Source organism: Macaca thibetana, chromosome 10 (genome assembly GCF_024542745.1).
Source record: "Macaca thibetana thibetana isolate TM-01 chromosome 10, ASM2454274v1, whole genome shotgun sequence".
Taxonomy (NCBI): domain Eukaryota; kingdom Metazoa; phylum Chordata; class Mammalia; order Primates; family Cercopithecidae; genus Macaca; species Macaca thibetana.
In genome coordinates this window covers 69,750,305-69,763,098 of record NC_065587.1, presented here as the reverse complement: position 1 = coordinate 69,763,098, position 12,794 = coordinate 69,750,305, and the positions used below count along the sequence as shown (strand labels likewise).

Genomic DNA, 12,794 nt, shown 5'->3' with positions numbered 1-12,794 from the left:
CTAGAGGGTTCCTCAGAACATAAAGTTGGAGGTTCTCCAGTGTAAGTAAATATAACTCAAGGAAGTAAAAGAAAAAAAACCCTAATACACAGGGATGTTCATAGCTGTACTATTTACAATGAAAAATTAGAAATGCTTGAAATACCCCATAGAAGTGATATAAACCATAGCATACTAGTAAAATGAAATATCAGATGCGAAAAGAGTTATGTTTAGCACTTTAGTAAATGGATTATGAAATTTAAAAAGAAAATGCAGAATGCAAACTATTTGGAACATTTAAAAATATGTAAAGATACAGACTGGTTGGGATTAAAAATGAATTCAGAATGACATAAAAAAGAGCTTTATATCTAAAGATTTATTTTTAGAGAAGCTGGTTAAGCATAGAAAAACTGTTTTTTTCAAAACATGGAGCAAGATTTGGGGCATCCAGTCTCCTGACTATCAGAGGACAGATGAAGCAAAAGGAAACAGGTTAGATTTATAATGACAATAAAAAGTTAGGCTGGATAAAAAAATATTTTCCTTATAGATGGTTTGTTTTCAGTAATTCTTTTCTAGACATCTCAGGAGTAGGAAAGACCTGCCCACCTCCAATTTTCCACTACAATGGAATGTCTTCTCTAGCTATACTCCTAGCCTAGACACACCCAGTATCACAGCAGACCCAGAATCCTTTACAAGCTGCAGCCATACATCACTACACACCTAGGGAAACAAGTCTCTACGCTCTAGGGCAGACAATCCCACCTTTAGTTTGTATTTGGAAATTTCCAGGTGTGAGATAGGCAAAACAAGAGTGTTTAAGGCAAGGGGTGAGACACAGGACTGTGTCCTATGGGAAGGAGCAGAGGCTGCTATTTCTGCTCAGAGCACCAGCCAAGGGTGTTCAGTGATGGCTGCTCAGTGATGGGATAATTAACACCCTGCAGCAGACAGAGAGGCCAGCTGCTGTGCTGCTTTTTGCCTCCTTTCTGCCTGTGGCTTCACCCTAAAAGTAGGCATTTCAGGGGGAAAGGAAAAGGTGGAAGTTTGAGTGCCTGGCTGCTGAGCAACGTGGTGGTGATGCGAGCTGTAGTAAAGGAACCACAGCTATCTGAGCTCATGGACAAATGGGTCTGGCCAAGGAATAAGCAGAGAGTCGGGGCAGAGGCAGGTGAGGTGAGTACAGAGGGGAGATCTGATAGGCTGCCAATTTGCTAGAGGCTAAGAAAAAGCCTCCTAAACATTCTGCCTCCTCTTCCAACCATCTCTCCAGTTCAGTGCCTTAGTCTTGTGAAATAGGTCTGCCTGAGAAAGACTTAATTGAGGAGGGGAAAGGAGATGGGCTTTTCTCCATAATCAGTCTACGCTACATTGAATTTGTACACACACTGCTTATTACATGAACTAATGCCGACAGGTGCAGTGGGAAAAGCACGAGCTGCTGAATTAGATCCACTTCGGGGTAAATCCCAGTGCTCACCCTCCCAGCGAGACAACACTGAGAAGCTACGTGCTACCTCTCTCAGCCACTGTCTCCTCCCCTGTAAAGTAGGGATGCCACTGATCTTCTTGTAGGGCTGTCCAGAAGATGAGCAACCATATATTAACACACTTGGTTCACAGACCAACACACAGTGAACAGCCAAGAAAGGGAAATTACTTCTGTCCTCAACACAGGGTGATGATGACGATGATAACGGAAACAATGTCTATAATGGACCTGGGTCTGGGCCTAAATATAGTTGCCCAACACCCTCTCTGGGCTGACACTCTCACACCTAATCCTACATCAAATCTGTTTTAGGGGGAAGATGGTAGTATTTAAAAACAATAAAACAAGGTTTTTTTTGAGAGACCTCTACTCATTAAACCTTCAATCTTGTTCTCATCTTTGCCAGCTACCTGAATGGGAATCCACTGAATATTTTTTTTCCAGTGACCAGTTACTAGACCACTGAATAATTACTGAATGTCAACATGTGACATCCATCATCACATTCAATCCTACAAAACCTCTGAGACAGCTGTAATTATTCCCAAGGTGCAGATGAGAAACCTGAGGCTCCAAGAGGCTAAATGTGCTGAGAGACAGCGAAAGGTACAAGCTCAGGGTTTGAACACAGCTGATCAATCTCCAAAGCCTGTGCTCCTAACTGCCACAAAATACTCTTCATGACATGGAGGGAGAGGTGAGGCAGGGAAGGAAGGGGACCAAGTTCTTCCTTCAGAGTGGTATGGAGGAGGGAAAAGCTTGATCTTCTGCCTGATCCTCTCCAACCCACCAGGCTCTTTAGCCAAAGGCACTGTTGCCCTCAGAATCCTTCAGTGGTTTCCAATTGTCCACAGGGAGATTCATGCGCTTCACATCAGGGGCTTCCCCAAATCTGGCCCCATCCTCCCTAGCTGGTATATGCTAGGATTCCAGAAAAATTATTTTTGTCCAGTTGAAGTTCAGGGACAGCCCCAAGTTTTTAGACCTTGATGCCTCTAATCTACTGTTTCCTCAGTCTGGAACAACCTTCTTCATAAAAAAAAAAAAAAAAATCTGTTATGTAGTAATTCAGACACATGAAAAGGCCGAGAGTGAGTTTAAGAAATAATTCCCTTTCCCGTGAAGACACAGCTCAGGCAGCACTTCCAAGTAGCCCTTCCCAGGATATTCATGAAGTATCTCTGTGTTAACCTCTGTAACAGCAATTATCTCTCTTAACTCACCTATTTCCCATGCCACAGGGGAAGTGCATGCCTCTGTGGTAGGGGCCCAGCCCTAGGAATCCCTGAACCCACAGAGAAACAAATATTTGCTGAACAGAGGACTCACCAAAAATGCAAGCAATGGGTGAAAACACAGAGCAAAGAAAATATGCGCTTGAAAAAAGCCAGTAATCTTGAGATCAGACAAAAATAACTGAGTGGTGGTACGGTCAAAAGTGGGGTGAACTCCAGAGATAGAGGACCAGAGGTTTCTGCCAACCAAAACCAGGTTGGGGCAGGACTTGCTGGACCTGCAGCAGTCCAGTGGTTGAATGGTACCCTCCTTATTTTCTGGGCCTAGTAGAATATCCACATCTTCTCCGAAGCCTCCTCAGACCAGAGACTCAGAGCCTTCACTTAGTATGGATTCACTGAACGAAGGCCTACATCACTTCTTGGTAATTTTCTACCCTGGTAAGGAGTATTGTATCCTTTCCCTTACCCTAAGTGGGGAAGCTTGACCTGGTCTCAGCAACCCACTTAATGACCCCTGCCCGGCTCTGGCTCCACTGCCTGTCCTTCCAGGGCTCTGTACAGAACAGGCCTTCAGGCTAAGATGCCCTTTCTGCCCTACTCTCTGTCTGGCTAACATCTCTTCCTTATTCTTTAGGAGTCTGCTTAGTGGTCAGTCCCTTCCTTGGGGAAGCCTTCAGGTACGGCTCAGATTCCTTTCCCTATGTGCTCCCAGTCCGTTGCTCATCCCTGACTAGATGATATGAGGACAAAAGGCCTCACTGGCCTTTGTGAAACACTCAGGGCTAGATCCACTGTCCCCCTACACACAGCTGACTAAATACCATGGACTTAAGAACCTAAGTGGCTCTTCAGCATCTAAATTTTGAAAACCCTTTTACTGTTAAATAATTAAAGATTCACAGGGGCCCAGACACAGTGGCTCATGCCTGTAATCCCAGCCTTTTGGGAGGCTGAGGTGGGCAGATCACTTGAGGGCAGGAGTTTGAGACCAGCCTGGCCGACATGGTAAAATTCTGTCTCTACTAGAAATACAAAAATGAGCTAGATGTGGTGGCAGCCATCTGTAATTCCAGCTACTCGGAAGGCTGAGGCAGGAGAGTCGCTTGAACCCAGGAGGCGGAGGCGGCAGTGAACCAAGATAGCACCACTGTACTCCACACTGGGTGACAGAGGGAGACTCTGTCAAAAAAAAAAAAAAAAAGATTCACAGGGGTTGGAAAAACAGTACAAGAGGTTCTAATACACTTCAGTTTTCTCTAACAGTTAAACCACCACAAAGATCTCTCTCATGCTACTCCCCTTAATAACCACACCTACAGCTCTGCCCTCATAACCCCTGGCAACCATTAATCTGTTTAGCACCTCTATAACTGTATCATTTAAAAAATGTTATATAAGTGGAATCACACAATATGTGACCTTTTGGGAATGGCTTCTTTCACTCAGCATAATGACTTTGATTAACCAAATTGCTGTGCTTCAACAGTTCATTCCTTTATACTGCCAAGTAGTATTCCACAGTATGGATACACCACAGTTCCTTTAACTATTGATCACCGGAGGAGGGACATCTGGATTATTTCCAGCTTTTGGCTATTACAAATAAAACTCCTCTGAACATCTGTGTACAGGTTTTTCTGTGGGCACAATTTTCATTTTTCTGAGATAAATGTTCAGGTGTGTGATTCCTGGATCTAATTATTAAGTACATGTTTAGTTTTTTAAGAAACTGTCAAATGATTTTCCAGAGTAGCTGTAACACTTGACATGCCCGCCAGCAGTGTACATGATTCAGTTTTTCTGCACTCTCTCTAGAATTTAGTATCATCACTATTTTTAATTTTAGCTATTCTAATAGGTGTGAAACATCCCATTGTGGTTTCATTTGCATTTCACCTAGCTTAATGGCTAGCAATGCTGAGGATCTTTTCATTGCTTCTTTGACATCTGTACGTGCTTCTCAGTGTATCACCTCTTCATATCATTTTTCCATTTTTTCTTTTTTCTGGGGGGACAGAGTCTTGCTCTGTCACCCAGGCTGGAGTGCAGTGGTGCCATCTCGGCTCACTGCAACCTCCGCCTCCCAGGTTCAAGTGATCCTCCTGCCTCAGCCTCCTGAGTAGCTGGGAGTACAGGCATGCACCACCATACCCGCTAATTTTTGTATGTTTGAAGAGACACGGTTTCGCCATATTGGCCAGGCTGATCTCGAATTCCTGGCGTCAGGTGATCTACCCACCTCAGCTTCCCAAAGCACTGGGATTACAGGCATGAGCCACCATGCCTGGCCTTCATTTTTCAATTTTCTAATTGGATAGTTTCTTAAGCTGTTGATTTTGAGAGTTCTTTATCTAGATATGAATCCTTTGTTAAATATATGGTTTTCTAGCATTTCCTCCCAAACTGTAGGTTATGCTTCTATCCTCTTAACAGGGTCTTTCACAGATTAAAAGTTCTAAATTTCGATGAAGTCCAATTTAGCATCTTTTTAAAATAATGTGCATTTAGTGCTGTATCTAAGAACTCTTCACTAAGCCCTAGATACTGAAGATTTCCTCTTGTGTTTTCTTCTAGGAGTGTTGTAGCATTGTATGTTACATTTAAATCAATGATCCAATTTGAGGTCATTTTAATATAAGGTTTAGGTCAAGGCTCATATTTTCGCTTTTGATTATCCAATTGCTCCAGCACCATCTGTTGAAAAGACGGTCCTTCCTCCATTGACTTGTTTTTGCACCCTTGTCAGAAGTTGGCTGGTCTTATTTCTGTGCTCACTATTCTATTCTACTTATCTATATGTCTGTCCCTCTGCCAATTCCACCATCTTGATTACTTTAGCTATATAATTAGCCTTAATATTGGGTGGAATGACTTCTTCTACTTTATTCTTTTAAAAAATTGTTATAGCTATTCTAGATTCTTTGACTTTCCATACAAATATTAGAATTATCTGTTATATCTTGCTATATCTACAGAAATTCTTATTGAGATTTTGATAGGAATTGCATTAAAATAGTATATCAATTTGTGGAGTATCTGACATTTTTACTATGCTGAATATGTTATGTCTCCCCATTTATTTAGATCTTCTTTGATTTCTTTCACTAGCATTTTGTAGTTTTCAGTATAAAAGTCTTATACAAGTTTTGTTAGAATTATATCTGAGTATTTTGGCTTTTTTTTTTTTTGGAGACGGAGTCTTGCTCTGTCATCCAGGCTAGAATGCAGTGGTGCAATCCTGGCTCACTGCAACCTCTGCCTCCTGGCTTCAAGCGATTCTCCCACCTCAGCCTCCCAAGTAGCTGGGATTACAGGTGTGCACCACCATGCCTGGCTAATTTTTCTATTTTTAGTAGAGACAGGGTTTCACCATGTTGGTTGGCCAGGCTGGTCTCAAACTCCTGACCTCAGGTAATCCACCCTCTTCAGCCTCCCAGAGTGCTGGGATTACAGGCGTGAGTCACCATGCCCAGCCTACCCGAGTAGTTTTTGAACAACTACAAACAGTACGGTATTTTAAATTTCATTCCATCTGTTTATTGCTAGTATATAAAAATACAATTAATTTTTCTATGTTAATCTGGTATCCGGCAACCTTGTTAAACTCATTTTTGTTATTATTTTAGGTAGATTCCTTGGGATTTTCTATGTAGATCATTATGTCATCTGCATATATAAACTGGTTTATTTCTTCCTACCTTATCTGTATGATAATTCTTTTTCTTGTTTTAATGTGTGGGCAAAACTTCTAGTATTATGCTGAATAAGAGTGGTCAGAGTGGTTATCCTTGCCTTGTTCCTTAGGGGGAAGGCATTCAGTAGCTAATTTTAAATAAATCACTTTTGCTGGTATGATGATGAATCCTTAAAATATTGTTTAGGTACTAACAAACCACGCTCTAGCTGAAGGAAAAATATTAAAAAAAAAAAAAAAAAAAAAAGCCCCAGTCATGTAAAATACCCATTTTTTACAGCTTTATTGAGATACATTTCACTTAAAAAATTCAACCAGCTAACATGTATAATGCATGGTTTTTAGATGTTCACAGAATGTGCAAATATTCTAATTTTAGAACATTTTCTTCACCCCAAAAAGAACCTTGTACCCATTAGCAGTCTCTCCTCATTCCTGCTTTCCCATCCTCTATCTCCACCCCGGCAGACACTAATCTGCTTTCTATCTCTTGCCTATTCTGGACATTTCACATTAAATAAATCATATAATATACAGTCTTTTATGACTGGCTTCTTTCACTTAACATGATGTTTTCAAGGTTCATCTATGTTATAACATGTATAAGTACTTCATTTTTATTGCTATAATATACATATTCAGTTGTAAGCATATATCATATTTGCTGTTCATCAACTAAGAGACATTTAGGTTGTTCCTACTTTTTGGCTATTGCAAATAATGCTATTTTTTGGTTTGGATTTCCATTTCACTAATGACCAATGTTGTTGCACATCTTTTCATGTGTTCATGGACTATCTGTACATCCTCCTTGGAGAAATATCTATTCAAATCCTTTGAACGTTTTAAAATTGGGTTTTCTTTTGTATTGTTCAGTTGTAAGAGCTCTTTATACATTCTGGATACAAGTTTCTTGTCAGATATCTGATTTGCAAATATTCTCTCCCATTCTGTGGATTATCTTTTCACTTTCTTGATACTATTGTTTTATGTACAAAATATTTTAATTTTGACAAAGTTCAATTTGTCTATTTTTTCCTCACTGCTTGTGCTCTTGACCTCCCAGGTGTTGTGTCTAAAACCAGTCTAACCGAAAGTCAGCGAGTAAGACTACCCAAGGTAGACTTATTACTAGGTCTAGAAGTTTTATAGTTCAAGCTCTTATACTCACGTGTGTGAATCATTTTGAGTTAACTGAGGAAGGGACCCAACTTCATTACTTTGCATGTAGATATCCAATTGTCCCAGGACCATTTGAAAAGACTATGGTTTCTCTACTAAACTCTCTTGGTACCCTTGCTGAAATCAATTCCCTATGAATGTATGGGTTAATTTCTAGACTCTCAATTCTATTTCTTTGCTCTATATGTTTATCCTCATGCCAGTGCCATACTGTCCTGATGACTGAAGCTTTGTAATAAGTTTTGAACTTGGGATCTGGAAGTCTTCCAACTTTGTTTTGAGATTGTTTTAGCCATTCTAGTTCCCTTGCACTTCTACCTGAATTTTAGGATCAGCTTGCCAATTTCTGGGGAAAAAAACCCAAAACCTGCTGGGATTTTCACTGGGATCACACTGAATACATAGATCAAGTTGGGGAGTATGGTTAATATTAATTCTTCCTAGTCATGACACAGAATGTCGTTCCTTTATTTAAATCTTTAATTTCTTTCGGTAATGTTTTATAGTTTTCACCGTACAAACCTTATACAATTCTTTCCCAAATCTTTCACAGTGCACAAATCTTTTACAATTCTTCTTTTGTTAAATTTATTTTTAAGCACTATATTCTTTGTGGGGTTGTTATAAATGGGATAATTTCATTAATTTTTAGATTGTTCATTGCTAACGTATAGAAATACAAATGATTTTATTGATTTTTTTTTTTTTTTTTGAGATGGAGTCTCGCTCTGTCGCCCAGGCTGGAGTGCAGTGGTGCAATCTCAACTCACTGAAAGCTCTGCCTCCTGGGTTCACGTTATTCTCCTGCCTCAGCCGCCCGAGTAGCTGGGACTACAGGCACCTGCCACCACGCCCAGCTAATTTTTTGTATTTTTAGTAGAGACGGTGTTTCACCGTGTTAGTCAGGATATCAATTTTATATCCTGCCACATTGCTGAATTTGCTTAGTTCTGTTTTTTAGAGGATTCCTTAGGATTTTCCGTATACAAGATATCACGTCATTGACAAATAGAGATATTTTTACTTCCTACTTTCTAATCTGAATACCCCTTATTTCTTTTTCTTGAGTGATTGCCCTGGCTAGAATATCAAGTACAATGTTATATAAAAGTGGCAAAAACAAAAGCAAACATGCTTGCCTTGTTCCGGATCTTAAAAGGAAAACACTCCATCTTTCTCCATTAAGGAGACTGTCAGCTGTGAGCTTTTTGTAGATGTTCTTGATTGGCTTGAGAAACCTCCCTTCCATTGTTTTTGTCGTTGTTGTTTCCGTGTGCATGTTTTTTGAAACAGCCTCGCTCTCTTGTCCAGACTGGAGTGCAGTGGCGTGATCTCGGCTCACTGCAACCTCCACCTCCCAGGTTCACGCGATTCTCCTGCCTCAGCCTACTGAGTAGCTGGGATTACAGGCATGCGCAACTATGTCCAGATTATTTTTACATTTTTAGTAGAGACAGGGTTTTACCATGTTGGCCAGGCTGATCTTGAACTCCCGACCTCAAATGATCCACCCACCTTGGCCTCCCAAAGTGCTGGGATTACAGGGGTGAATCACCATGCCTGGCCCCTTCTATTGCGAATGCGTTTTTTTTGTTTTGTTTTGTTTTTTGTTTTTTTTGAGACAGGGTCTCACTTTGTTGCCCAAGCTGGAGTGCAGTGGTGTGATGACAGACTGCAGCTTGACCTCCCAGGTTGAAGTGATCCTCTCACCTCAGCCCCCTAAGTAGCTGGAACTACAGGTATATGCCATCATGCCTGGCTAATTTTTAAATTTTTTGTAGAGACAGGGTCTCACTGTATTTCCCAGGCTAGCTGAATGCTTCTGTCATGAAAGGGTGTCAGACGTTGTCAAATGCTATTTCTCTATCGAGATGAACATGTAGTTTTTATCCTTTGTTGTATTATTATTATTATTTTTTTGAGATGCAGTCTTGCTCTGTCACCCAGGCTGGAGCGCAGTGGCACCATCTCAGCTCACTGCAACCTCTGCCTCCTGGGTTCAAGCGATTCCTGTGCCTCAGCCTCCTGAGTAGCTGGGATTATAGGTGCCCACCATCACACCCAGCTAATTTCTGTATTTTTAGTAGAGAAGGGGTTTTATCACGTTGGCCAGGCTGGTCTTGAACTCCTGATCTCAGGTGATCCACCTGCCTCAGCCTCCCAAAGTGTTGGGATTACAGGCATGAGGCACCGGGCACCTGGCCTCCTTTGTTCTATTGATATGGTGTATTGCACTGATTTATTTTCAGATGTTAAATCAATCATTCCTGGAATCAATTTCACTTGGTCAGAGTATATAATCCTTTGTATACGTTGCTGGATTTGGTTTGTTAGTACTTTGTTAATGGTTTTTATATCTGTATTCATAAAGTATACTGGTTTGTAGTTTTCTTGTGATGTCTTTGGTATTGGTATCAGGATAATTCTAGCCTCACAGAAGAAGCTGGGAAGTATTCTCTCCCTTCTATTTTTGAAAGACTTTGTGAAGAACTGGTATTAATAAAAAATCCTTACTAAGGAAATTTTTTAACATACCAAAAAATAGTAAGAACAGTATCATGAGTTCCTGTGTGTATTCCCACCTAACTTCAATAATTATCACTAGTCCACCACTCTTATTTTACTTATACTTCCCCTCCCCCACACCTTACTCTTTTGGGGGCTGAAGTTATTTTAAAGCAAATCCCACACACATCATTTCACCTTTAAATACTTCAATGTATATCTCTAACAGATAAAGACCTCTTTTTTTTAACATAAGCAGAATTATTTCACCTAACAAAATTGGCAGTAATTGATAATGTTATCTAACACCTGGTCCATGCTAAAATTTCCCCAAATGTTTAAAAAATAATTTTTTGAATTGGTTTGAATTGAGATCTAAACAATGTCCAACACTGCATTTTAGTTGGCATGACTCTTTCCATAACGGCCTGTTTCTCCCTTTTCTCCCCATGCGGTTAATTTATTTGGTGAAAAAACAAGGTCAATTTATCCTATACAATTTTTCTGTATTCCAATTTTGGATGTTGTATCCTCATGTGTCTGTTTAACTCATTCTTCTGTCCTTCATATTTTGAAACTGGCAGTTAGCTCTAGATTGAGGTTGCTGTGAACTTACTATTGCATAATATTAGAAAACAGTATCTGGCTATCCCACTTTTAGCATTAAGATTAATCAATGGGTTCATATGCTACTCGCTAGATCCACGTATTATAAAGTCCCCTATCAACCTTTACTTCATAGTTTTATCAACCATTGACAGTTTGTGACTAGGTACATTATTTCAGCAGAAGTTGCAACATGGTGATTTTCTCATTCTCTCAGTTCTTCCAAGGCTAGGATTTTTACTTTCACAATTCTATACTCTAGGTCTATGAGTCCTAAATAGGGAGGTATAACCTCCAGGTGCCATAGTGCAAGCCCTGGGGTCATTTTTGCTTGTCACAGTAGTTGGAGGGCCTTCTTGGCATTTACAGGCAGAGACCAGAGATGCTGGATATTCTACAATTGATAGTAGAGATTCACGAAATGAAGAATGACCTACATCCCACACAATTTTCAAATGTCTTGTTTAGATATTCATGGAGGTGTAAGCCTAAATAAATTATCTGAATGTAAGGCCATTTTATGTATGAACATAAAGTTTTTTTTTTCTGTTACTTTAAAACAAGCACATTTTTCCAGGAATGTAACTATGGCACAATTGAAGAAACAATATTCAATCACTATTTTGTTTGCAATTCTCCCAACAGCTGCTTACCATTTCAAAAAAGTCATGTTAGTAACAGCAACAGAGTTTTGTGGTATTTGAGTTGCTGACATAATACATCTGTATACAACAGCTTTTGTCACTGTTGAATTCAAGATAATACCACATACACATGTAAACATCTATGCTCTCCAGTGTACTCATGCACCTACACATGGAATATACATCATCATCTTATTAATTACTCTCTTTTTCTAATTTATATTATAGTTAGGACTTTATACTGATTTCCTCTGAAATGTGGATGAGGTAAGTTAGAATACCTATGAATTCCATTTCAATATAGTAAGAGCTATTTCACAGAATATTTGTTTTGAAATAAACAAATAAAGCTGAGAATTACTATTTACTTCAGGTCTAAAATTTTTTCCCAACCTGACTTCTGACCAGGGCTTATTCTTAAATCTTTCCAGCATGGAAAGGTGGTTAGATCACATCTGTTTACATCACAGGCAGAGCACTGTGCAGGGAGTAAGGATACCTAGACCCCAGCCCTGGCTCTACCTCTTTATTGGTGGCTGGTGAACTCAGGCAGGTCATCTTATCTCTATTCCCTTTGGTAAAATAAGATATATCAGACAAGTCATTTTCAATCTTTTCAACCACTTTTTCTAATTCTCCGTTGTCTTCACAGGACTCAATATTTTTGGTAAAGACTTTGCCAAAGAGATATGCCAATCATTACCTGTAATAATTTAACTGATTTCCCATTTTTAGCTAACTAAAGGCATATAATTACGAACCAGAATAAAATAACAATGGTAGTCTACATTTATTAAGTGCTTATTTATGTCCCTCACAGTGAACTCTGTCCCTCATCCCCACCAACAGTATGATATCACAGTATGGGCTCCAAACTGAGAAGTGGTATCTCAGCTAGAGACTAGGGTCTCATGGTCCTTGTCTCCTCCCTCTGAGCAGAAGTCTCCAGTCCTAACGCTGCCATCCTAATCTGCAAAAACCTTGGAATGTGACTCACTCGCACCCCATGCTATTTTGGAAAACTTCTGAAGTTGATAGCGAGGTTGGGGGACTACAGTGAAATGAAATGAAATGGGCAAGACATTGGGACTGCATCTCCTCTGGGTTAGTACCTCTGCATCTTTGCATTTTCTCAAAAAGACTGGCCCAGGGCCCTGTCTAGACAAAGAGCTCTGGGATGAATTAGCTGTGAATTACCTGGGCAGCAACCCTGGACTACTGCACATAAGCCCCAGAGGCACTGATCCTTGGATAGACTCAGGGGCTCTGTGTGGCCTCCAGAAAGAAGTCAGGCAGGCTTAAGATGTGGGGTAATTAGGGTGACTAGTAGCAGTTCAAGAACTCACTGCTCCACTTATGTCTCCACTTTCTAATTCCATTGAACCCCAAGACATTGATCATTTTGTTGAAAACACACACGGGCCAGGGATGGGGTCAAGTGGCAG

At 40.1% G+C, this 12,794-nt stretch overlaps 1 protein-coding gene across 2 annotated transcripts in view; it reads right to left on the bottom strand.

The window, feature by feature from the left end:
• The window catches only part of PSMF1 (proteasome inhibitor subunit 1), a 41,986-nt gene that overhangs the window by 13,494 nt on the left and 15,698 nt on the right, over positions 1-12,794 (bottom strand). The gene's annotated exons all lie outside the window — the stretch shown is intronic.